Consider the following 27,751-nt stretch of genomic DNA (forward strand, 5'->3'; position numbering starts at 1 on the left):
TACTAAATAAAAAAGGCGCCATTTCTCATTGACAGTTAAATATGTGCTTGTTATATTTTATTAATAAAAAATTAGTCATACATACTAAAACAAAACATTTTAGAACCCACTTATTAGATACTGAAGGAAACAACCCATAAAGTATCATACAATGTGAATCTCAAACTTTTATAGTCTATATATATTAAATTACATTATGCATGAATTTTCCTCGCTCCTTGCAGTAAACAATATGCTCTCCACAACAGCAACTATATTGCAGAAACACGAAAAACAATTACTTTTATTATGTCACTGAATAAGGTTCACAGACATCTGCAGACTGTAATATATTTCTCAACAAATAGTGCAATCACAGACAACTGGAAATATAAACACTAACTAATGAATAACATCTCCCCTCCAAAAGAAACTGCTATACATAGACCCAAGCAAAACCACATGTTGCCGATGTAACATAAGGTTTTGCTTGACACTACCCCGACAAGAACGTGTTAAAACTAAGAAATATATAGTGAATATATTTCAGATATTATGGAAATCGGTTTAAGAGAATTAGCATTTCCATTCAATTGTTGCTTTTTGTTTGGGTCGCGCGATCTTTTGTTAATACCGTACCAATCATATGCACTTCTTAATAGCTGCTTTTTCTCTATTGGCCAACAATCGCGCACATCTTTCACTTCTCATTAGTAATTTGTCAAGGATAGTTCATTACGTATCTAAGTCTTAAATTACTGGTAATTTTTGCTTGATATAATGGGAAAGAAGATGTCTCTATTTGGGTAGATAATTTTGACGTTGCGCACAAGCTCTCGAGGACAGAAGAAGTGATGGAGAATAGAAGCTTCTTGGTAAGTCATACCCATTTTCAGTTTTTTTTTTCTGAAAACTTTAGTTTCCGAAAATCCCCGCACATATCTCGCACCACGATTTTTTAGCTTTAATTTTGGGAAAAAAGTGCGAGTTATATTCGAGTAAATACGGTATTTTTTTTTTTTTAGCTTTCAAATTCTTAAGTATGGATCATTCGTTAAATACTGGATTTATAAAACGCACAAAAGAGAGCAATATAGCAGATATAGAAATAAGCAATTTCACTCCTCTCATTGATGATATATTATTTATATTAAGTAAAAATGTATAGTATCTTTATAAATTTTGTTGTATTAAAAATATTTTTTTTGTTTAAATGTACATCTAAATTCAAATAAAACAGACATTTTAATGAAATAGATTTTTATTTATTATTATTATATAAGGGTATTTTGAAAAGGTACTTGGTAACAATGAAAATTAAAGAAGGGGTACACGGATATCTGAAGTTTCAGAAATCCGTGTTCTATTTAGTCTGAAACACAGGTGTATATTACGCTGTTCGTTTTCTTAAATTCTGCTTCAAATTTGGATAGACGAAACAGCGTGATATGCACTTACATTTTTTTCAGCGTCATTACAATTTTCAATGCGAAACATATTGAGTGTATTGTGTATTCTGTGTTTAAGTGACTTTGGACAATTTTTGACTTTGTTTTTAATTGTGTACTTATTTTTGATAGACAAATAAAATTTTAAAGATAATAGTTTATAAATTATAAACATATTAATCAGATGCGCATTTTGCTAAAATGCCAAAATCCCCCACTGACAATGAGTCTGAAAATTCGAATTTGTGTTTAGATGATAATCAGGCTCTTGAGAAACCTCCAATAGCTTCCACTTCAAATACCTCAACATTAAATTACGAACTTTTTGACGATCCAGTTTTATGGCCAAACTTGTCCAATTCAATAATTGATATATTAGTAAAACGCGGTCCTCCTACTGAATCAAAAGAGACTTTTTTTCCGCGCGATGAACATAATAGAAGTTTTCATGTATCGCATTAAAATAGGATTTTGAGCAACGGCGAAACCATTAAAAGATCTTGGTTAATTTACTCAAGTTCAAAAAATGTAGTATTTTGTTTCTGCTGCAAATTATTTTCTAATATTCGAACTATGAACTTAATTTCGGAAGGAAATAACGATTGGAAACATATGTCCCAAGTTCTTCAGCGCCACGAAAAATCTCAAGAACATTTTAATAATTTTGAAAAATGGGTTGATTTGGAAAAGCGTTTAAAAAATGAAACTACAACTGATCACCATCAGCAAAAAAGAACAAGAACACTGGGTGCATGTTTTAAAACGCATAATATCGGTTAATAAATTTCTTGCAAAAGAAAACATTGCGTTCAGAGGAAGTTCAGCTACTCTATATACAAATAATAATGGAAATTTTTTGAAACTGATTGAATTCTTCGCCGAATTTGACGGCGTATTACAAAAATATGTAGAACGCATAAAAAGCAATGAAATTAACCTTCATTAATTAGGGAAATGTATACAAAACGAAATCATTAATATATTAAGTAATGAAATTTTTAAAAAAATTGTATCTAAAATAATGAATGCTAAGTATTTTTCAATAATTGTTGATTGCACCACTGATATTTCGCGGCAGAAGCAAATGTCCTTAATTGTAAGGTATGCTTCTATAAAAGAAAAAAATGAAGAAACCCAAGATATTATACAAATAGAGGAAAGATTTCTAGATTTTATTAAAATTAATAATACAACAGAAAGTGATATGACTGAAGTAATTTTAAAATTATTAGAAGAAAAAATCTTAAATATTCAAAATATCCGTGGTCAGGGAAATGCCAACGGGTCAAATATGAAGGGGAAGAATGCAGGGGTACAAGCACTTTTAAGGAACAAAAATCCTAGAGCATTTTTTGTTCCGTGTTGTACGCATTCCTTGAACTTGGTATTGAGCGATGCAGCAAGCTGCAATGCAGATACGGTTTTATTTTTTGACATTATCCAGTCAATCTATAATTTCTTTTCTTCATCAAGTCATCGATTGGAAGTTCTTCTAAACCACATCCAAAATTTTACTTTAAACCTTTATGCACGACGAGATGGGAAAGTCGCGTTGAAGCTGTAAAAGCAATAAGAAATCAAGTAAAAGAAATACATGAAGCTTTAATTTTCATCGCAGAAGATGACAGCTTAATTGAGCAAGAAGGCATTAAAACAAAATTGGAAGCTAGTTCGTTAGCCAAAAAAATTTGCAAAATATCTCTTGCAATACTATGGAACCTTGAAATCATTAGATGTCACAAAAAAATTCTTGACGTCATACAGAAGCGAAAATGATTTTTTGAAAGTTAAGCACCAAGCCATAACTTTGCTCTAAATATTGGGTTAAATGCTGATTTCCCAAATAACGACAGCACACGAACTCGACATGTAAAAACCCAATTCGATTATGAATGTCCTCACGAATCAATTACTAATTTTGAGCGAATTTCAAACTAATTTTTTTAATGTAATTCTTGATTCAGCAATAACATCAATTACTGAGAGATTTGAACAGCTAAATAAATATGAATCAATTTTTGGGTTTCTCTTTAACATTGCTAACTTAAAATTTGATAATGATACAGTAAAAAAAGCTTGTTTCGACTTAGAAACTGTTCTGTCTGATGGTGATCAAAAATGTATTTCAGCAATAGATTTATTAGATGAATTAAAGATATTGTCTCCGAGGATATCAAATAATTATTCTCCCAAAGAAGTATTAAATTATATGTGTGCAAATAACTGCATAAGTCTTTTTTCCTAATGTGTACACATCACTACGAATTCTTTTAACAATTCCAATTACAGTTGCAAGTGCAGAGCACAGTTTTTCTAAATTAAGACTTATTAAAAATTATTTGAGGTCCACAATGTCCCAAGAGAGAGATCAGATGGCTTAGCCACTATCTATTGAAAGTGATATAGCTGAGACATTAGATCTAGAAGTAGTAAAGTATTTTGCCGAAATTAAGGCTAGAAAGGTTTCTTTTTTTTTTAAATAATTAAAACTGTTAATTCTTGATTTAGATTTTTTTCATATTTGTTTTGTCATATTTAACGTGATTTATGTAGTATTTATAAATTGTGTTAAAATTATGTACTCATTATATAATAAACAAATTTTTTTAAATTTATTTATTAGTATTATTTATTTATTCACTATATATATACAATTTCGACCGATGGGCGAGAAAAAAAAATCTTGCCCACACACAAATTTGATTCGGCGCTGCTGCCAGCAGACAAAGGTAATGCAACAGTCATCCTAAACAGATCTGATTATCGTTCCAAGATCAACGACTTATTAACACCTGATACTTACTCTCTTTTATAAAGTAACCCTATGAGGGAACTTCATAACCGAACCAACAACCTCAAATCAACTTTGGAACTTCCAAGACACGCCACCAGGCTATCTCTCCGTTCTCTTCGTCCCCTAATACCCCGTTTGTACAGTCTTCCGAAGATTCACAAAGCAGACACACCTTTAAGACCGATAGTCGAAGGCACTGACTGACCTACTTACAACTGTCCAAATACCTTGCCTCTTCCTTAAAAGAGCTCACTGGTAATTCCTCTTCATAATATCAAAAACTCTGAAGATTTTATATCTAAGGTAAAAAATTTACAACTCAAGGAATCTGACGGAATGGTTAGTTTTGATATTGTTTCTCTCTTTACAAATGTTCCCACAGAAGAAGTCCTCAATCTACTAAAATAACAAAAGTCTCCAAAAAAAATTTTGCCCTATTAATGCATTGCGTAAACTCCGGCTATTTCTCATTTGAAGGAAAAATCTATAAACAAACCAGCGGCTTAGCTATGGACAGCCCGTTATCTCCAGTGTTAGCCAACATATTTCTCGAAAACTTTGAAGAAAGAGCTATTTCAAGCGCTACATTAAAACCTAAACTGTGGGTGCAATACATGGATGATATCTTCCTCATTTGGGAATATAGTAAAGAGAATTTACAAACCTTCTCAGATTATTTGAACAATCGCCACCATAACATCAAATTCACATCGGAACTCGAGGTGAACGGCGCGTCCTCGCCTTTCTAGATTTAAAGATCACTAGGATGCCTGATTGTCTCAAATTTTCGATTTTTCGATAAACAACCCACACAGATAGATACTTACATGCCTCCTCTCATCACTTCCCTCTGCAGAAACTCGGTATTATTTCCACTCGGGCCCATCGAGCGAGATCTCTTATTTCAAAAGAAGATCATCTTCAAATAGAACTTAACCACCTCAAAAGCACCTTCCTAAAGAACGGATACCCACCTCAAAACATTGCAAACCGTCTAGGCTGACATATGCCAACTCGGCAAGAAGATAACTCCAATCCTATTGCACACATTCAATTACCGTGCGTAAGTTCTCTATCAGCAAAATTGGCGAAAATTATGAAGAACTTTAACATTAGAACCTACTTCACTACCCTTTCAAAACTTCGTTCTTTCCTGAGTCATCCCAAGCCTTAACCAACTTCAGTTCCCAGGAGTTTATAAAATCATCTGTAGTTGCGGAAAACCATATTATGGGAAAACCGATAAGTCGGTCTCACTACGTCTCGAAGAGCATCAACGTGATATCTCTTACAATAGAACACGTGCAAGCACCCTCTCTAGTCACGTTCTTTTCTCTGCAAACTCTAATTTAGAAGAGCGTCAACACCAGATAGACTGGAATCTTACTACTAATATTCATAAATGCGTTGACGAACTAGAAAGGAATATCTTGGAATCAAAAGAAATAGCTCTGGTCCCCTCACACATGAACATCAATTTAAGCTATAGCTTACCTGACTCACACAGCGCAGTAATTCAGTTCTGGCGCTCTCGAGATAGTTCCCACTCACTAACGCCTCACACTAGACCTGCCACGCGGACGACAGTTCAAATCTGACTTGTTATTCCTAACTTTTTAAGAGAAGTCCATGTTTTATTTTGCAGTTTGTGATAATTTGTACACCTGAAGAAGTCGGCCTTCCGACGAAACTAGTTGTGTTTTAATTAAAGTTTTTATTTTACCTTATCTCAGTGTTCCTAGTCAGTAAAATTATGACTTAAAAAATAAAAAATAAAATTAAAAAAAAATATATATATATATTAACCTACAACCGTTAAGTAAAAAAGCATGGGTAAGGTAACGGAGATGTACATTTCTTTCCTCTCTTGCTGGAGATGTTATAGACTCTGCTCCTTAACTGATTATTCCTCTCTTCTATAATGGGTGATGAGAGGAAGCACTGAAAAATCTACCAGTGTTGTGGGAATTAATCAAACACTAGGAACAGAGTACATAACATCCACAACACACAAAAAAAAAAGGAACAACTTCAAGATTTTAGAACCTCCACCCAAGACTTAGACAAGAGTTCAAAAGACAATCTATTTCTTAGAAGTCGTGACATGAAAATGGCTTTTACTCCAATGAACATCTCCAAATTCTTATAGCCTCCAAAACCTTATTCCCAGCTCAAGAAGTAAGGGGTCTACAAGATTTACTGTTTTGCGGCACTTGCTATGTTGGTTCAACAGGACGTTCCGGATAGATTCGCATGTTGGAGCATTTTAAAGATGTCGAAAAGAAATCTGGTTTACCATTTTACACAGCCAATGAAACCAATCCGGACTTTGGCTAAAAACTAAACCGAAAGTGCACTACTGGCTTAATATATGTTTTATGTCTCAAGCTTTTTAACTCAATATAAGTACAATCCTCACAATGTGTGCTTGTGAGGATTTATTACACAAAAGTATTAGACCATTCTTATTACATAGCACCTCCAGGGAGTCCAAGGACTCATTCAGGGTGGGCACCTACTCCACAACTCTCCGTCAGCACCACTGAACTACGTTCATAATCTACACCAACGCCACCTACCGCCGACCACCACTACTAGTATTGTTCACAAACATCCATACCCACAGCCTTTTTGCAGAACGGATACGCTAACCACTCGGCCAACCAGGCCGGCATATTTTATTTTAAGAAAGTATTTTATGTTACTTTACATGCTGTGGTCACACTTGAAATTCGATGAAAAGGTACAAGACTGGCCCAAAATTAAGGATTATGATAGTATGAATTTGTGAAAATTATTTTTCGTACAGCAGTAATTTTATGATACCAATTTATGATGGGGGTCTGGAAAGTTCTGATAAACACCTAGAACTTAAAATGATATTAAAGCAACTGATATAACCACAAGAAAGAACATATCTTAAAACCCTTCAACCTCCATGTTTCATCAAATTGTAATAATTTGTTCTTTTTTCTTTTAGGATTTATAAGACAAAATTAATTAATTTTTGTTCCAAGGTGTTTATCGGAACTTTCCATACCCCCTCGTATATAAAAGAACAAAGTTCAGTAGCGATGCAGTCCTCCTTGTAACTCATATGGCTAAAAAAAATAAATAAATACAAAATAAAATAAAAGTTATTGAAATTCAGAGAGAGAGTAAAAAATTGAACAAAACGTATTTGAATATTTCTGAAAGGAATGATATACTTGACACCTTCAAATCTGGTTATTTTAAAAGGTATTTTTAATACCGCACTGAAAATGTAGAAAGTGATGAAGCAAGAAATACGAAACAAGAGTCTAGAAGTATACATGGCCAGCAAAGCAATAATTATTATTATTATTACATGACACCTCCAGGGAGTCCAATGACTCATCTAGGGGGAAGACACCTACTCTGCCACTCAATTCACCCACCACAACGAACCGCAACTGCAATCATGTACACCAACGCCATCTTCCGCCCACCACTAATATTTTCACAGACAATCACAAACATCCATACCCATGGCGGGATTCGAACCCGCAACCTTTTGGCTGGAAAGCAGATACGTTAACCGCTCGGCCAACCAGGTCGGCACATAGTTACAATTGTTTTGAATATAATCGTCAGATTATTGAAGATGAAAACCAGTTCTCCGCTAAACGCGAGGCTTACCGGAAGTTTGATATTAAGTGGGAGTTGGATGATTAGGGAGAGAAGTAATTAAATAATTAATATTCTTTAACTGCCATGGGTCAGAATTAGGTAGAGTCTGCACATTTTTATGGTGCAGTGGTTGGTTCTTATGACCAGAGTTTCTGAGCAACGTAATTGTTTTCAATTTCTTGAAAAATCAGTAATGGTGACCTTTTCAATTTCAGAAGTTGGTTTTAATCGCATGGCATGTGATATTTCAGCTAGCATTTTAGCTGCAACCGTTCTTTTGTTTGTATTTCCTTCGTTGTGCTTTGATGTTAGCAGCGTACGCGGAATACCAGACTCACGGCAATGTTCAAATAAACAATTTGAGAATGAATAGTATATCCGATTTAGCTAGAAATCAATCCATGCCGAGTTAAATGGACTACATGGTGACAGTACTACAAAGAATAGTGTTACTGCATTTTTATATTTTAGATTTTGTAGTTTATCCGGCGTTGAAGACAGTTTTGTAGTTAGAATGAAGTCTGAAAATAAATTTAATATGTATGAATATGTTAGAATTTTAAGACTAGAAGTATGATTTTTTATGAGTTTTGGGCTAAATAGACAGCACAGTCTATTTGCTATTGTGCCTAATCTAGCCATAAATACTGTTCCAACTGAACAGCACATAAACCTTTAATCTATCAATAAATCATTTACGGCTTTCGGCACATACAAACCATATGTATAGAGTGCATATAGCAGCACTCAATTTTAAAAATGTCTCCCGTTTGCCTTCACGCACGCCCGAAGTCTGAGCTACACATCGATGGCGGCACGCACAACGCTGCCACTGCTCGCTCCAAATCCACCTTCAGGCTGGTGATGCTGGGGTGTCGTTTCTTGAAGGCTACTCTCTCTTTCAACCTCCAACACAATTTGGAATTAAACAGATTCAGATCGGGAATTCCAGATGGCCAATCAGATGGTGATATGTGATCAGGTACATTCGTCTACAGAGGTTCTGACCTGCGCAAAGTTGCTCTATCTAGCAGAAATGCAACTTGGAAACCACTATTATGTCGCCCATATCCCCTTCACCAAACCATTACTGATGACCTCTGAATCCTGGGTCATCTGTGAAAAGGATATCTGCATCTGTTGTTCGCGTACCGCCGAAGAAGTGCCTTTACTTTTATCACCCACTTCGGCATAAGTTGTGGTGTCCAGTTCTACAGGAATTGTCCAGTAGAACGACGACAAGCTCTCACCCTCAGGTCATCAGTTAGTACACGCAACATCATTCTCTGCGAAAAGTTCATCTCTCTCGACATCACTTTATGCGTTCTCAGAGGATTACGGCGAATGCGTGGATTCACAGCCCTCACAAGCTGTTGCGTCCTAATGCAGCGTGGTCGACCTGTTTTTGGCGGTCAGATAAGTCTTCTGTATCGTGATAACGGTTGATAGTCTGATGCACATCCTACTGATCCTGAGTGAAAATAACAGGTGGCTGCATTCCAACCTTGTGAAATGCTATTACAGCTACACAGTTCTCATAATCTCCCCACTGCATGTTAACTTGTACGGCTAGACAATTTTCTCTCTCTCTCCTAACAAACATGCGAATACTGGCTGCGCACAGCGCCACTGATGGAACTGGGCTTAAGCAATTCTTTAGGCAGCGCGGCGGTGAGGAGGTTGCGACATTATTTATGGCAAGATTGTGTGGTTACTGCCAAAACGAGAGTTAAAAAGCGCATAATTTGTTTAATCATTCAACCGGCCATGGATGCGAAGTGCATATTAAAATTGTAATGTCATTGATATTACATTGAAATATATGATGGATACGAGCTGTATGAGGAGTGATGTATTTTATCCATATTGACGTCGATGTGATTAAGGAAAATGGTTGATGAGTATTTTGCAAACATCAATAACTGTTAATGACCGATCGTTTTATCATTAGAGGTGACAGAATGAAAAGTACAAGTAATTTCCAATATTTGATGCCTAATGTATTTATGTAAGGGTCAAATTTAAAATGTTGATAGATTTTTCTTTTTCTATTAGACAGCAAACTGTAACATGCTGCCAAAAGTATTAAAACAGAAAGTTTTTTAGCATGGAACCCATTTTCTATACACAGGACATCGACATATTTACAATAACGAAAAATACAGTGAAACTTCTATCCTACTTGTTGTAAGTGAACAAAGAAAACTGCGAGTTGTCCAATAATGTTTTAAAAAAAATTTAAGACTGACAAGTCTTCGTAAATACTATGATTATATATTAAAAAAAAATTGCTGAGATTGTAATGCTAACCTTTGCAGCTAATTAAAGAAATGATATCTGAAGGAGATAATTTTGTTGGTTCTGCTTAATTGTGGCTAGTTATAAGCAGTGTAGACAAAGCCCAGGGTTTGGGAGAACAGATGACAGGTGTCACGAAGAAGAGAGAAACGCTTTCAGGGGAAGCGATACAACTTAATGTGATAAAAAAAAAAAAAAAAAAAAAAAAAAAAAGTTAAGTGTTTTTATAGCAAACTTCGAATGTTTTAAGTTTTATTAGATGACAGAGAAATTTTGATGGGGAGGACAGCGTGCTTGTATGAAATTATGGTGCGAATCAGACTGGTTTATGCATTTTTATTTATTTTATTTATTCTTTTTTTATTATTATTATTTTTGTTGACAATACTGTCTCTTTTATCAGGTTTACCGACAGCATTTCTTAAATTTATAGTTTTAATAAGACGAGGAAGGTTCGGTACTGGATTTATTTTGCTACTGATATATTATTGATGTGAAAAAACTTCTTGGTTGAGTATGTTTTTAATTTTGTTTGAGATGTATTGATGCAGATAATGTATTATTTTGGGAGGAAATTTAAACCCTTGGGACTTTATAATTTAGTCTGGAGAAAAGAGCATACGTAGATTAATAACCGGGCTAAATTCGCTATGAATATGGAGGTATAGGTATGGAAGGAAGGCTGAATGCGGATACTTCAGGAACTAAGATCGTTTTTAAGCAACTTTTATTTCTATGAATATAGCGCATAGTTATATCTTATTTCTGTGTGATACGTTTTACTGGGATCTACAGGCCTAATAAGAAAAAATCGGTGTGAAAGACATTAAAAAAAACTTATATTTCAAAAACCGTGTTGTTCACACGTTAATGCAGACCGCAGGAAGACAGTAAACTCATAACAGGTTTCGAATATATATTCTATAAGAGAGATTTTAAAATACACTTTGAGGGAGAGGAAATAAAATCTATAAAGAAACAGTGTCACATTTGAATTCTGAAAATTATTTTCACGTAGCTCAAATTTTTTGACATCATTATAAAAGAGCAAAGCTTAGGATTTATGAAGTTTTCCCGTTTTAAACAACCAGAAAGACTAAAAGAAAAATAAACAGATGTTTAAAATGACTAAATGGAACATTTTAGAGAATATTAACCAAAAAGGCATACCTGAATATTCTTGAAGAGAAAGACTGATCACATATATTTGAAGAACTTTCCGATGTACTGAAATTACATTTAACGGAACATTATCGTGAGTGCAGCATCCCGCACACCCTATATTTGCATCAAAACAAAGAAAAAATATATAAATAAAGGAACCCTGGCAATCAAAATTCTACCATCTCAGAAAACGAAAGCAAATCACCTTGATCAGAATTCCCTAGCCAACACGATAATGGAGCACAATTTAATCGCAATTAAACAACGTTCCAAATAAAATATTTCGTAATCCTCGCAACAAGCTCAGCTCTAGCTTCTACCTTCCATAACCTACAGTTTTTGTTTTTCAAGCTTTTGTTTGAGAGTATTATATTCTTGCTATTTCATATTTCTGTATACATTATTCTTTATTTACTTCCCGCACATTAAAAATGTGGAAAGTGAAGTTCATTATTAGTTATAAAATATAACCCTCCTTCCACCTAAAAAAAAATCCTTTAAGTAACAAATTTGAAAGTTCTACAAGATGATAATTGTTCTCTTCAATAATATACTGAGGTTTTTTTTTTTCTTTCGTTTTTTTTCGTCAATATTCTCTCTGAAAGAAATTTCGATTAGTAATTTTAATCACTAAGCATTGCTCTTGTATATTGGTGTCAGATTTATGCTTCCCTCCCCTTTTTCCAAAATACTTTCTTATATCTGGATTCAACTATGATAAAACATATTCTGAATCAAGGTGGATAAAATGGAGTCTTGCATTTAGTATCTTTTAATATCTGCTTATCTTAAAAACGGAATTTCCGTCTATCTCTGTGATATGCACGTACTGAACAATAACAGCGTTGGGAAGTTTCGACTGTTAAAGTTCTCCCATTCGTGGTGATCTTTATAGAAATAAAGCTGACAGATCCATCGAACTTGAAATGATTTCATAACCAATTTAGTCAACTTTATTCCATAACAAATTTCCTAAACATTTGTCATACCGTCTTGCCATGTTACTAGATCATGAGTAAACCAGCATCTCTGTGGCACAGATGTGACGTTTGAAAGCTCCGGATCCAAATCCCGTCTATGAAAAGAAGATTTTGTAGGAACTTTTTAACTGAAGGTGAAGTACTGGTCTTGTACAGGGGTGGTACGTTTACCTCTCGGGAAACCTCCCCCCCCCTTTTTTTTTAAACACCCAACAGAGAAAAGCTGTCTTAAGAATGCGCAATTAAACTGGTAACAGCTAAGTCGGCCTCAATTCTTAACAAACCCACAAACATACATGACCAGTACTGATTCTTCGCAGAAAACCTCAAGAAGCGTAGATGTGCAATGTACTGAGAAAAAAAAAGCTGTTATACATTATTTTGCTTCAGACGAAAAATTAACAGGCACCTTCATAGTAGTAAAGGTTTCAGCCAGTTAACTGCGAGAATAGCATCAGCCATGTTATTACAAGGAATGAAACAACCCGTATCACAACAAAGCACTGTTATTGAAGCCCATACTAAATATCTTTATAACTCTGAATCATTGCCTGAATTGTTTTTTTTTTCGAATGCGTTAGAGCCTAACTTGAAGTATCACAATTACAATAATTTTATCCAACAAATTAATAATAATAAAAGTTGAAACTGTACTTAATTGCATTCTAAGGATTGCAGAGAAACAGTTTAACGTTAGAAAAAAGCGATTATCTCTTTACGCAGTTCGTGACTTTTCATGCCGGTAACAAAAACAATATGGTTTAAAAATTCACTTTTTCTCTCTCAAGCACAAGATAATATTGTCAGGGAAAGCAAGCAAGGATGTCGCTAGGTATATCATGAAAATATTGTCGTACATGAATCAGTATAATCGTGAAAGGAAAGAAAGTAACCAATCTGTTTATAAATTCTCAATTCACAAAGTGCAAGTTGAAAATAAATGAATGAGTCAACAAATAAAGTCTTGGTGTCCTTCATACTCTTTCTTGTAGCCTACTTGGGTCGTTTCCATTTCCGTGTTCCGTCAGTAAACGGAGTGGGAGGCAGCAGAACTGGATGCTCGCCACGGCTTCAACTCGAAAATAGCAAGGATCAAAACATGTGTTGTAATCGTAAATCTGGCGACTTTCCAATTCGTCTGTGTCTTTTTTCCATGTAAAAGATTTAATTGCGTTAAACTAAAGGTTAATTAAATGCTTATACTTACAGGCAGGAGGCAAATTAATCCGAGAAAATGGACGTCTTGGCTGACCAAATGGCATAGCTACAGTGAAAACTTAACGGAATAGCTGATAATTAGAAGACAATGAGAGTATAGCAGAAGTTCGCTATAAAAACAACACGTTCACAGGTCACAATAACGGCAATTCAAAATAGCATAATGCAAGACACACACATCCATCCTAGATATTTTCAAAACGGACTACGGTCTAAGAAGCAATGAGCATATTATAAAGCTAATAATATATGCAGCAGCACTTCCTCATTAACTAACCATCCTTGTCCATTAATGTTAACCTTCGCCTCGAGTGTCAACTGCAACTCTACACCCTGTGATATTACGTAATCGCAATTTAGAGAGTAATGTTTTTGTGAAAAAGAAAATTCAAGAACTAGTGGAAGATAATGTATATAAATAAATTTAAATGCAACTAAAACATTAAATTGTACATTAAACATCAGATTGATCTGGAGGAAAATTGTAGATAGAAAATTAGTACTACATGAAAAATTTACATCATTATTATCATATCCTGTACACCCCTTAAGGGTACATGTAAGGAATTTGATGATGATAAAACATTAAAAAAAAAAAAAAATACTTCGCAAACTTCACTAATAAGGGAGGGAGGAGAACGATACATTGCTCTTAAACACTACACTTAAGCGCCATGAAATGAGTACTTAACTATTAAAAGTCTTCATGAGATTTCACACTATAGATGAAATGGAATTTCTGTCATTACATTTTAAGTTAAATTATAAGAAATTACTAACACTTAATAACCGAATCCTGTGAAAACACTCCAATGAGTAGCAAGAGTATTCATACCCTCCTTTTTACATAACTAAACTGTATCCTGAAAATGTATGTTCTTTGCTTTCTCCAGACTTCTAAGTTGCATTTTTATCGTTTCATAGTATGAATGTAAAAATGTTAGATGAACATTTAGCTGATGGTACTTGATCATCCAAACTGCACATGATTGTTAGACAACATTAATCAAAATGCACATCAGAAACTTGCTTGTAGAAATTCAGTTTATTAATAAATTACAGATTAAAGTACTATATATATATATATATATATATATATATATATATTTTTTTTTAATTCCATGAAATTCCAAGCGGTAATTGTCCTCCTTGTATTATTTATTACTAAGACGACTCCATGAAGTCTAAGGATTCAATCGCAAGAATCAACTCAACACAATGCTTATCTTACCCGTTTCTTACTCATTTACTAATAATCCACTACCTCCCTCCTCCAGCAACTCATTCACTCTTCCGAGCAAAAAACGATCCTCGCATCTTTGTTAACCACATTTAATTTCAAAAAGTTTATCTCGTTATTTTCCTCCGGCAGGATAATGAAAAATTTAGTCTGCATCCATCCTATAGAATCTTAGCAACGTGTCACTATCATATCACTTCAGAATCCTCTATCACCTTCTCATCATCAGGAAATCCAGGCGACCAAATCTGAGCAGATTAGTCCATATGGAATAAATGTCAAGCAGAAATGTTTTATCAATATTATTCCACAATTAAAAATTCAGACAGAATAAGAAACTATTTTTATCTAGACTAGTTTCGTGAAAATCTTTTGTTTCACATCAAGATAATTATGCAAACGAACTAAAAGAACAGGTAATAACAGTTAATATACATAACGAAAATATTTCAACGTGAATAACAATGGAAAGCTCATATTTGCTATGACGTTGTTTGCTAATTCGTGTACTGCTGTATACTACTAGTAACTACGTGCGTGTCGTGATGAATTAGTGAAGACCAAACCTGGTATAAAAATCACCCCTTGTTTTTTGGTGTTTCTTGAACGCACTTGAGAAACATCTGTAATCTATATGGAGCATTTTTGTCTGTTGCCATAGAACTTGATGTTCTGTTTTAGGAGATGACAGTACTGATTTGCGTTTTCTTTTGTTCTCCACGTAGTTGAAGTGTTCTAATCGGCGTACCTCTCTTCGCCCACTCATTTATCCTATACAGTGTAGACCACAAGTGTAGCTGATCTGGAAAACATTTGGTTTTTTTTAATTAGCAGATGGGGAGGACAACGATATCCGAACTAACGGTGAGTCATTGCTCTCGAAAGTAAATAAATTTGAAAAACTAAGAAAAAAAAAAACAAGGTTTTTCGGAATAGGCTAACATTTCTTTTAAGATGTAGAGACGGAGTTATTTCTCGTTTTTTAAGGTTATGCCGATAGTTCACCACTAAGCGTGCTCTAAGAATTTTCCAATGCATTACTTAAGGAACGCATACAACAAACAAGGTGGGAGCTTTCACAAATTGAAATAGTAAAGAGCAGTCTTATACTCTTCACAGAGAATAATTTACTTCCCTTCCTGCAAACATGTCGAATAATTTAGACTTTCCTATTAAAAAACGGAGCACACCAATACAGTAAGCAAAGAAAGAATGAAGAAATTAAATCTATTCGAAGAATAAAAAAAACAGTCACAGTGACAGATTGCCACTCAATAAAATAGTCATAAGTCCTCAAGAACATTATCTGATTATGAAGTCAACATCCTTTCACAATGTTTCAACTTTACGATATCAGCTAGTAAGATTTCAAAATTACATATTATGGGCTAGTGTAAACGAGTCCTTCAACGAGTTCCAAGAAATCCCGCAAATTTTCTTCGCATCCAAACAGCCTCCGTACTGTTGCAAGCAAAACCACCTACTAATAATATTTATTTCGTATGGAGTTCACCCTTTCTTTCCCCGTCCCTTAGGACGGGTTGAGCCCGCCTAATTACGGATTACCGGTAAGTATGTATTTTGTGTGCGTGTTCACGGACCGGTTTGCCTGTTCTGAGGGACGACGAGCCAGAGTTTCAGGGTGAAAAACCCTCTACTTCCGTATGAGCGGCTAACTCACCTTTAGTCGAAAAAGACCTGACACACGTTCCTCGCGTCATGGACGAGAATCGAACCCAGGTCTTTCCGCCCAAAGGGCTTTGTCTACTAATAATTACAAAAATAGAACTAAGTGGCTTCAAAACACATTAAATGAGAGAAGAATTTCGTAGTGGTGACAGTTAACAAAGACAACTTCACAGTAGTATTAAAATCAGTATAATACATTGAAAAAATGCAATCACTGCTGTATGATACTAACGCCTGTGAAAAATTGTATCATGACCCCAAGGGATATTTCCATAATAAGAGCAACAACTTGATAAGAAAAAAGAGATAAATAAAAAAATGCTGAACTCGTCTGAAAACAGGAAAAACGTCGAGTCAAGTTACCTTCTCGTTCCAATAATACTCGTATATGGGGTCCCTAATGTGCATAAACAGGACTTGCCGTTGAGACCTATTGTTGATGCAAGATACTCTCACTTGATTACTTTTCCAAATACCTAACATACCTGCTCGGTCAAACAACCTCTTTTATAAAGAATACAACACACTTCATAGAAAGCATCGAAGACATCACAACAGATCTTACTGATATACTTGCACATTAGACATACTGAATCTATTCACTAACGTACCAAGAACAAAAACCTTACAACACACTGCATCAATAACGCATTATTCAAATTCTAAGGGAATGTTTTAAACAGAAGGAAGGACTATCAATGGGCTCTTCCCTTTCTCACTTGTTAACAAACGTATTCATGGAGTGGTTTGAGGGGGGAAAAAAAAAAAAAAACGTTCAGTACTAAGAAACACAACCTAAAATTTAGCAGAGAAAGATTTCGACCATATTTTCATCGTTTGGCCCGGCTCTATTAACCACTTAGATTTCGTAACATACCTCACCAACCTTCACTCTTAAATTAAATTCACTGTTGAATTAGATGCAAATAGGTATTTGCCGTTTTTGGATAGAATTATTGAGGTATTCGAACAGAAGCACCGAATTTCTCAGTCTATAGGAAGCCAACAAATACCAGACGTTACCCTACACTCCATTACCACCCGGCGCTGAAAACAGCCATCATCCGTTCCCTAAGCGATGTGACTTACAAAATTTCCACAACATAGATAAGAAGAACCAAGAGTTACAATACCCAAGTTTAATCCTACCGAATTTAAAAAATTCCTATGTCAACCTTAAAATCAGATGAACAGGAAAACCAAGACTTTAGAAGAGCGGTGATTTCCCTATTTACAATATATATATATATATATATATATATATATACACACACACATATATATATATACATACACACACACACACACAATCGGTCACTAATGAAACCGAAAAGTTACTTCGTCAAGAGAGGAAAAAAAAAAAAAATATATATATATATGATGTGGAACAGGGTGAAGGCCTCTCCCATTGAGGGGTTTTTTGAGGTCTACTACTCCCATGGTGACCCAGTCCGTATTGGAAGAGTATCTATACTTGGGTGAATGAATGTATGAAAGTAGAAGACAATAACAAACATCCATGCTTACGCGGGATTAGAACCCGCAGCCTCTTGGCTAGAGACACTAACAACTGGGCCAACCAGGCCGGCTTTCACACACACACACAGCAATCCCTCGATTAGTGCGCTCTTTAAAACAGGCGCATTAATCGAAAACGCACTAATCGAATATAATAACCTATGGAAAAAAAGTATAATTCGTTCCTCAAATTTCTTTTTCTACCCTTGATTTTTTTTTTTTTTTTATAAAATAATTAGGGTATGTCTCAGGGCCTAGTTAAAGGAAAACTAAGAAGCTGAAAGACAATAAAACATTCAAAATATAAATCTATTATTCTGGCGGGTATTCTGTTTCTTTTTATTTTTTCATGCAACTGCCTTTTCTGCAAGTTTTCCTGCTTCTCTCTTCACATGAGCCAATCCCTAAGCATAGAGCTTAGAGACTAACACTTACGGTTGCACGAAAAATATTTTAAATTTGATTCTGTGAAATCTCTTTGGGCTTGTCAGTGATTAAATTTTCTTCATATTCTTCCCGCTGTGCATCTAAATTTAGCAGGTCAGAATCACTCACTTTCTCAGAATGAGATTTAATTAACTTAGATTCATTTGAAAAGCCTCTAAAATTATTTGCACGATGTGGAAGAATGTGCTTCCAAATGGATCGCATATTGCAAGCAGTAATTTCATTCGACTTTGCGACTTTATAACCAGGCTGAGATTTCTCTGGTTTAGCCAGAAAAGTCATGGAAGGCATTCGCTTCAAAAAAAAGGCCGGTTTCATCGACATTAAATATTTGTTGGTCACAATAGCTCCTTCTTATACAATTTTCTTCAAATCTCTGGATAATTTGTGGCCACCTCCTTATTGGCACTTGCAGCTTCGCCTGTGATTAGAACATTATGTAGGCTTTTTCTCAAACCACCCAGCACTAGCGTGGAATTCTTCTTTCCCATCACTAATAGCCCTTTCTTTCAAGGTTGCAAATAGACTTAATGCTTTTGATTTAATAAGATCAGTTCTTAGCAGGTTACGTTTTTTGGTTACAATCTTCGATCTGTGTACAAAAGAAGAAGTCTCTCTAATTCAATCACTATAATACTTTGTATTCAGCAGCGGCAATTTGGGATTTAACCGACCAAACTGTATTCTTATTGGTTAAACCAAAATAAAAAAATGATCGTACAACATGACAAAATTTCATGCTGGCTGGGGCGTCGCCCGGTTAAACAAGGCCCCCGTTGTTTTCGCCCGGGGAACCAGGGAGAACAGCGAAAAGTCAGCTACTGGAACAAATCTGAAAGCACACTCCAACTCAACATCACCAGAGTTAAAGATCGGTACTATACATAAGAAGCCTGAATGGCAAAGAAATGGAGCTAGCTGAGGAATTAGATAAGTACCAGATCGACAAAATAGGGGTGACTGAAACAAAAAAGACAAAAACTGGTGAGATCATTCTGAGTAATAAATACAAAATGTTATATTCAGGCAATGACAATCAAGGAAAAGAAGGAGTAGCCATAGTATTCAACACAAAATACGAGGCTAATCTTCTTGAATGGCAGACAGTCTCAAGTAGAGTGATGTGAGCAAATATCAGAATGGGGAATTGGACAATGAGACTTATTTGTTCCTATGGTCCCACAGAAGGTTCTACTAAGATAGAAGCGGAGGAATTGTTTGAGGCTTTAGAAAAAGCAACTGACATAATGAAAAAGGTAAAGTTGGTTCTTGTTGAGTTTCTAAATAGCCGAGTAGGAAATGATTGTCACACATACAAAAATATTTTGGAAAAATTTGGAGAAAAGAGCAAAGCTAATAATAATGGCAAATATCTGTTGGATTTCTGCTCAGGACATGGATTGGTTATTACTAACACCATGTTCCAACATAAAAATGTGCACAAATTCACATGGAGAGAAGAGGCAAGGAATAAGAAAAGTCTCATTGACTATGTTATTGTTGATAGTGATGTTTTCTCACTGGTGCAGGACACCAGAGTGTACAGAGGATTTGAAATTGGAAGCGATCACTATTTAGTCTTGAGCAGGATAACACTGAATTTCATATTGAAAAGAATAACATGTAAGAAAGTTTTAAAGTGAATAAAAGTTGAGCATCTCTCAGATGTGAACTGTAGACTAAAATACACAAAGATTATTGAAGAAAAAATGAAAGAGTTTGAGAACAGGAACCAAACCTTGGAGATTCAGTGACAAGCCTTGAAGAAAACCCTGATTGATTCAGCCAGAGAGGCATGTGGTGTGGTTGTGTGCAAGGATAGAAAAATTAGAACTCCATGGTGGACACAAGAAGTTAAAGAGGCAGTGAAGGAAAAGAAGAAAGCATATCAAAAGTTCCTGGCAAATAAGTCAGCTTGTGCTCTTAGAGAATACAGAGACAAATGCAAGAATGCTAAACTCTGTGTAAAACTAGCTAAACAAAAGTCATGGGAGGACTTTGGCAAGAATATAGAAAATAAATATCAAGGTGGCAGCAAAATATTCTGGAGGTTGTTGAAGAAACTTAGGAATGGAGGAAAGAGTGCTGTAAAAGGAGTTAGAATGAAAACGGGAGAAAAAGATATCCTTGAAGTATGGAGTGATTACTTTGAAAAACTGCTAAATGAAACAAGCAGTGATGATAGCACAGTGGTAAAAAACACTGACCAGGCATGAAGTCAGGAATACATATCCATACTTGAAGTAGAAAAAGCCATCAAAGGCTTGAAATGTGGAAAGGCAGCAGGAGTAGATGATATTCGACCAGAATGCTGACGTATGGTGGTATAAAAGTCTTACAGTGGCTGCATTGCATAGTTCAGAATGTCTGGACAGAGGGGCGAATTCCAGATGATTGGAGTAGAGCTCTCATAGTACCCATATATAAAAAGGGAAATAAAACTGAATGTGAGAATTACAGAGGTGTATCTCTACTGAGTGTTCCTGGTAAGATATACACAAGTATACTTGAGAAACGGTTGAGAAGAATTGTGGAAGAAAAGCTTGGTGAAGAACAAGCTGGATTCAGGCAAATAGAGGCTGTCAGGATCAGATCTTCACTTTACGACAAATAGTGGAGAAATTATGGGAATATAACAAAGATCTGTATTTAAGTTTTGTCGATTTGGAAAAGGCATATGGCAAGGTGCCAAGAGAGAAGCTATTCGAAACTACAGTTATATGGTGTCAATGGAAAATTATATTAAACAATACTTTGTCTTTATTTGAGTTGTAAGTCAGCAGTTAGAATTGAAGGAAGTACAGGAAGATGGTTTAATGTTAAATCTAGTGTCAGACAAGGATGTACATTATCCTCTCTGTTATTCATTATCTATATGGATCACATTATGAAGGAAAGTGGTATTAAACATGATATCAGAATTGGAGATGTTAATGTCAGCTCTTTGATTTATGCGGACGATGTTATACTTCTAAATAAATCCGCTACAAATCTGCAAGATTCCCTGACTAAATTGAATAACTGTTGTAATAGATTTGGTATGGTCAGAAATAAAAAGACAAAGATAATGAAAATAGACAGAATCAAGGAGAACCTGTGGAACAAGTAAAACATTTCAGCTACTTCGGCACGATTTTTAGTGAAGATGGTAAATTAAATATAGAAATAGAAAACAGGATCAACAAAGCTGGTATGGTGGGGAGTCAATTGAATAAATTCATATGGAATAAGAGAGAAATTAGTCGGAACACTAAATTAGCTGTATACAAGACATTCAAGACAGTGTTAAAACCGGTTTTAACTTATGGATCTGAGAGCTGGGTCAGAAGTAAAACACTTGACCAAAGACTAGAGACCGCAGATATGAGAGTCCTGAGAAAGATTAGAGGCGTGAAGCATCAATGGCAACATCATATTAAAAATGAGGATATTAGGAAAGAACTTGACATTGTCAGCATCCAGGAATGCGTTAGCAGAGCTAATCTCAGGTGGTATGGTCTTAAACTGAATGGGCGAGGAAAGATTAGCAAAACAAGTGTTCTCTGCCAAGTTGGCAGGAAAACGACCCAGAGGAAGACCAAGATATAGGTGGATTGATACGGTACAAAGTGCCTTAGACAATAGAAATATAAGCTCTGATAATGTCGAAGTCTTCACAAGTAACAGACTGATTTGGGGGGAAAATTGTAGATAGGAAGTTAGTAATGATGTAAATTTTTCATGTAGTACTATCATATCCTGTACACCCCTTGAGGGTACATGGCAGGAATTCGATGATGATGTATTCAGCAGCTTTGCTTAAAATTGCTCTTATAGTCGATTCACCCATTTTTGTGTCCTTGTTTTATCTTTGCTCTGGACTCGCCTTGTTCACTTTATTATTTCAAGTTTTTCTTCCAATGAGATTACTTTTCGAATCATTTTCACACTTTCATTTTTTTGCTCACTAATTCTTTTACTCGTGATGAAAGGTTGGGAAAATACTTCGAAATAAAAAAAAAAAAAAAATGTAAGGAAAATAATTTTAAAGATGGTACGAGATATGATCAGGAAAATGCTATGTAATTACCAGACGACATAAATTTTGGCGGTAAAAATTTGGAACATAGTATACATAGCGTGCATGGAAGTAGTGTAGAATGCCATTAAAAATAACTTTATAAAATGTTTTAAATCAGTAACTAAATTATTTCATTCTGGTAAGAGACTTTTTTAAAATAGTTAGCCATAAAAAATGCATAGATTGAAAATTTTTAAAATCTGTAACATTTATTTTTAAGATGTATATAGGCGCACTAATCGAATTTGGGTATCGAAGAAAAATGACGCTCTAATCGAGGGATTACTGAATTAGAAAGTTGGTTTACTCGGTTTGTTAACATATTGTTAAATATTTAATAACTGAACACCGAGGATTTTAAAAACAAAACTTTAATAGATCACAAGACTAGTTTCGTCGGAACGCCGATTTCGTGAGGTGTAACAGCATAAAAATATATAAACACAGAAAAACCATAAAAGCATTGCATTTCTAATATAACGGAACATGACAATTAATCGTAAATAAAGTTTAAATGGGAGACTGACTTCTAGCATGCGTCACTCACAATGCGTGCGTGTGAAATCGCCAATATTGAATGGCAGAACTGTGAAATCTGGTAAACTATAACTTAGGTTGCTATTCATGTGGGAGGCGTCAGGAACTATTTCTTTCGATTCCAGAATTCGTCTCTCTAGTTCGTCATAACATCTGTGAACGTTGGTTGTTAAAACCCAGTGTATTTGATGCTGGAGACCATCATTGGTGTTTGCAGAAAATAATACATGGCTGGACAGGGCACTAGCCCGAATTCTGCTGTAAGATATATCTCTCTGATGTTCCTCTAAGCGTAGGAGAATTGATTTTTCAGTCTGACCATAATACGGTTTACCGCAATCACACACAATTCTGTAGACACCAGGAAACTGAAGATTGTGATATTTCTCTTTCGGATGGCTTAAAATTGACTGGAGTTTCGTAAAAGTTGTGAAAAACGTCTTAATGTTGTATTTCTTTAAGATTTTAGGTTTTGGGGAGAGAGAGAGAACTAATATAAGGTAAGGAGATTCAGGCTTTGAAATTAGACGTATCCTCATGAGGTGGTTGATGGTAACGGTGAAAAAGAATTCTTTTATACTTTTCGCAGAGTATAAATTTTAGTATCTCACTGTGTTAATTAGGGCTATTTTAAATTTGAAAGCAAGATTTACAAACAAAATACCATATCAGCCATGGGTAGCCGTTTATCTCCAGTGCTTGCCAACATCTTTCTTGAAGATTTCGAAGAAAAGGCTATTTCTTCTGCTTCGTTGAAACCAAAGATTTGGATACGATATATAGATGATGTTTTCCTGATCTGGGAACATGGCCGAGATAATCTTCATGTATTTCTTAATCACCTGAATACCATACATCCTAACATCAAATTGACCTCACAGTTAGAAGTGGACAGTTCCCTTTCTTTTTTAAGATATTAAATTAACCAGGCCAATTGAAAACATTGAATTCGCAATCTTTAGAAAACCTACGCATACCGACAGGTATGCGTAGGTTTTCTAAAGATTGCGTAAAAATCTACATGCGGACTCGCACCACTATCTCCCCCCCCCCCCCATAGAAATTTGGAATCATCTCTACTCTTGCTCATCGGGCCAGATCCTTGTTATAAGACGAACAAAAACTTAAAAATGAACTAAAACACCTCCAAAGTACCTTCAAACAAAACAGATACTCTGCCAAAAGTATAAACAGAATTCTTTTTCACAATTACCATCAACCACCTCATTGAGGATACGTCTAATTTCAAAGCCCGAATCTCCTTACCTTATATTAGTTCTCTCTCTCCCCAAAACCAAAAATCTTAAAGAAATACAACATTAAGACTTTTTTCACAACTTTTCCGAAACTCCGGTCAATTTTAAGCCATCCGAAAGAGAAACATCACAATCTTCAGTTTCCTGGTGTCTACAGAATTGTGTGTGATTTCGGAAAACCGTATTATGGTCAGACTGAAAAATCAATCCTCCTACGCTTAGAGGAACATCAGAGAGATATATCTTACAGCAGAATTCGGGCTAGTGCCCTGTCCAGCCATGTATTGTTTTCTGCGAACACCAATGATGGTCTGCAGCATCAAATACACTGGGATTTAACAACCAACGTTCACAGATGCTACTATAGAGACGAATTCTGGAATCGAAAGAAATAGTTCTTAAGTTATAGTTAGCAACTTAAGTTATAGTTTACCAGATTCTCACAGTTCTACCATTTAATATTGGCGCACACGCGATTTCACACGCACGCATGTGAGTGACGCTTCAACTAGAACTCAGTCTCACATTTAAACTTTATTTACGGTTAATTATCATGTTCTGTTATACAGGGTGGTCATAAATTAATTTTCCCTCTTTGGCAGTATCTGTAGCTAAAACTAATACACGGAATGAGACCAAATTTTATATTGAGACTTTTGAAGGCATGGGGAGATGGTTTCCGCAAAAAAAAAAAAAAAAAAAGTGATTTAGTATCAAAAGGTACCAATAGGCGAAATTTTGGCACTGACGGAGCCGAAAACAAGCGGATAATTACATTAAAGGCAGATAAAATGGAATAATAACATTTAGACGGTGTAAGCAACAGCCGCGTCACTCATTCCAGCTTAATATGTGGCGCGTTACAATAATAATAATAATAATAATAATAATTAAACTAAAACAACTTGCGAGAGACAGAAATTAATGTAGTGATCGAACTCGCGGGAAATAATGTTTTATTCATCAGAATCAGGGTCCCCTGGACCACATACACGATTTTCAGTGTGCCGACCTTTCTTGTGTACAACAAATTGCATCCGATGTGCGACATGCTCTACAGCTGAGCGTAAGGAGTCGGATTGGATGTTCATAACAGCCCGTTTTTTGTTCTCTTTCAAGTCATGCAAGTTGGGAACGCCACCAACATACACAACGGATTTCAAATACCCCCACAGCCAAAAGTCACATGGAGTGATGTCCGGGGGATCAAGACGGCCATGCCGTCGGAAAGAACTGACTGATAACCCTCTCATTACTAAAATACTGGCGTAAAAGGCGGTGTGCTGAACGTTCAATATGTGGCCATGCTCCATCCTGCATAAAAATTATGGAGTCCAAACGTGTTTGCGGCAATGCAGGAATGACAAAATTTTCCAGCATTCGTCGATAAATCTCTCAAGTAATGGAGCAGGTTACAGAACCTGTAGGGGTAATATGCTCAAAAAAGTATGGTCCTATTATGAAATCGGCTGTGAAGCCACACCACACGGTTACTTTTGGAAAATGCAGTGGTACTTGCTGGATCGCTTGGAGATGTTCAGATGCCTAAATTCTGCAGTAGTGAGTGCTGACCGACCCATTCAGATAAAAATGAGCCTCATCACCCCACAATATTCTCCAAGGCCAGTCATTATCGACCTCCATTCGGGCAAGAAACGTTAGCGCGAAAGTCATGCGCTTATCGTAATCTGCGGTAGTCAGTGCTTGCACACGACTGAACTTATACGGATAGAAGTGAAGCATTTTCCGTAAGCTTTTCCTGACTGTCCCATAAGCCATATCAAGTTTGCGAGCTATGGCACGAGCGCTTGGACCAGTACTGGTCCCTGTGTCGTCGAACACCGCAGTAGCAACGTCTGTTACTGTTTCTTCTTTCACTGCTTTCTGTCCTCTGCCAGGTCTAACTTCTAGTCATCCAGTTCCTTCAAACTTCTTAATCATAGCTCAGTGCTACAGCTGACATAGGACCTGTACGCAGGTTATGAAGCCTTCTTAATTTCGGAAGGGCCGCTACGGCATTGCACTGTTTAAGGTAAAACAACAAGTAAAGCATGCTGAGGCAAGGTAGGACGCATATTGAGCACAATTCATCAGTCATTCGAATAACTGCCTGAACGTTCTAAAAAAATACTTGATCATTAAATCCAAATAGAAGTCATTTCCATAGCAGTCAAAACAGTGAACAGAAGCCGATTGTTCAGCGCTAAAGAAGAGAAAATCGGTTCCATCAATGCTAAAGGCATTTTGATTATTAATTATCTTGAAAATGGTAAAACAATAACCGGGAAATATTATTCCGATCTTTTAACCAGACTAGACGAAAAAATTCGTGAGAAAATACCCGGTTTGCAGAAGAAAAAATTGTCCTTCATCAGGCCAATGCACCTGCCCACAAAGATAATGGGAAAATTAAGGGATCTCCCTCTGACCTATATCTCTTCGCAAGACTAAAACCCCTTCCTCGCTGGTTTTTCTTCGAATTAAAAGGTGTTTACAGCTATAGAGGGGTATTTTGCAGGAATATATAGTCTATAGAATATATATTCCATAGACTATATAGGGTATTCCCACCTTATGTGACCACTAATTCATAAGTAGTATAGAAATGGAAGAGACGACACAACATAAATTTAAAAAAAAAAAAAAAAGAATTTTAATTTGTAAAAGATAAAGTAATATTATTTTATAGTAATTTTATATAAAAACTAGTAACTTTATTTTTTGTTTTCATATATTTTTCACCGCGGGCCTCACTGGTTTTTCTTCGAATCAAGAGGTGTTTACAGCTGTACAGGAGTATTTTGCAGGAATATATAGTCTATAGAATATATAGACTATATATTCTATAGACGGCGGTGCTTAAGGGTCAAAGCTGTATAACTGAGAGGAGACCTCCACATAGCCTTTAAAGGAATGCGGAGAACCGACCAGAGCTTCTGACCTAATGTCCAATCCTCACCTTCTCGTGGTGCACCCTGTTGGGTCTCTACTTAGATACTGAACGAACGAGGATGGGTTGGCAATTTGGGAATTAACCGACCAAATTGTATTCTTATTGGTTAAACCAAAATAAAAAAATGATGGTACAACATGACAAAATTACATGCCGGCTGGGGCGTCGCCCGGTTAAACAAGGCCCCCGTTGTTTTTGCCAGGGAACCAGAGCGAACAGCGAAAAGTCGGCTACTGGAACAAATCTGAAAACAAACCCCAACTCAACATCACCAGAGTTAAAGATCAGTACTATCAACGTAAGAAGCCTGAATGGCAAAGAAATGGAGCTAGCTGAGGAATTAGATAAGTACCAGATCGACATAATAGGGGTGACTGAAACAAAAAAGACCAAAACTGGTGAGATCTTTCTGAGCAATAAATACAAAATGTTATATTCAGGCAATGACAATCAAGGAAAAGGAGTAGGCATAGTATTCAACACAAAATACGAGGCTAATCTTCTTGAATGGCAGTCAGT

The 27,751-nt window shown here is 35.7% G+C and overlaps 1 protein-coding gene across 3 annotated transcripts in view; it reads right to left on the reverse strand.

Moving 5' to 3' along the window:
• Positions 1-27,751, reverse strand: part of LOC150107833 (paxillin-like) — a 344,681-nt gene that overhangs the window by 269,351 nt on the left and 47,579 nt on the right. For 2 of the 3 annotated variants that reach the window (XM_090392081.1, XM_090392080.1), the window contains exon 1: positions 13,522-13,544. The exons of the other annotated variant lie outside the window; for it this stretch is intronic. The gene's annotated coding sequence lies outside the window, so the exon portion shown is untranslated. Of the gene's footprint in view, positions 1-13,521; positions 13,545-27,751 lie in introns of those variants that run through there. 3 annotated transcript variants of the gene reach the window in all.

This window comes from Typopeltis vanoorti, chromosome 4, assembly GCF_054136105.1.
Source record: "Typopeltis vanoorti isolate ZY-2024b chromosome 4, IOZ_Tvanoo_1.0, whole genome shotgun sequence".
NCBI classification, from domain to species: Eukaryota; Metazoa; Arthropoda; class Arachnida; order Uropygi; family Thelyphonidae; genus Typopeltis; species Typopeltis vanoorti.